Genomic DNA, 658 nt, shown 5'->3' on the forward strand with positions numbered 1-658 from the left:
TTAATAGTTAATTATAATGTACACTTAACATGTTAAAACTTTATAACCAATTTTCTCTCTTCATAATTACACATTGATCTCTACATTATCCGCAATATATTTAATTATTTATTTAGTTTTGTTAGGAAATCAACATTTACGGATCAACAACCAATCAATAAAATAGTGAATATTTCCATGTAGATAAATTACTTGAGATATAACTCGTCCTAGAGAAAGTTAAACGTGTTTTTTTTTTTTCAACAATTGTGGTATATTTCGGTAGCAAAGAGCCAAAGAGTACAAAATATAAATACTTACAAAAACTGTTTCAATACTCAAGTCAATAATTATTAGTTAAAATTTTTCTTTTCTATTTTCTATCGAAGAGAGGAGAGAGGGAGAGCAACGTGTTAGATTTAGGGTTATTTTATATAATTTATTTTAGGTTTTTTTTTTAAAGAGATATTTGATATTCTTCCTTGCATTCTTTCCACAACCCCACCAACTCCAGCAAACAAGGAGAGATTCTTTTGGGTTATGGTAATGTTTTCATAATTATCATCATTACTAAGATTATGTAATTGAGTTAATGCCACCTGTTTAACTACTTTAGCAAAATAAAATTTAGAATTTTAAGTTACAAACAATGCTATATGGTATATAATTTGTATTCATA

Source organism: Arachis ipaensis, chromosome B08, assembly GCF_000816755.2.
Source record: "Arachis ipaensis cultivar K30076 chromosome B08, Araip1.1, whole genome shotgun sequence".
In the NCBI taxonomy this organism is placed as follows: domain Eukaryota; kingdom Viridiplantae; phylum Streptophyta; class Magnoliopsida; order Fabales; family Fabaceae; genus Arachis; species Arachis ipaensis.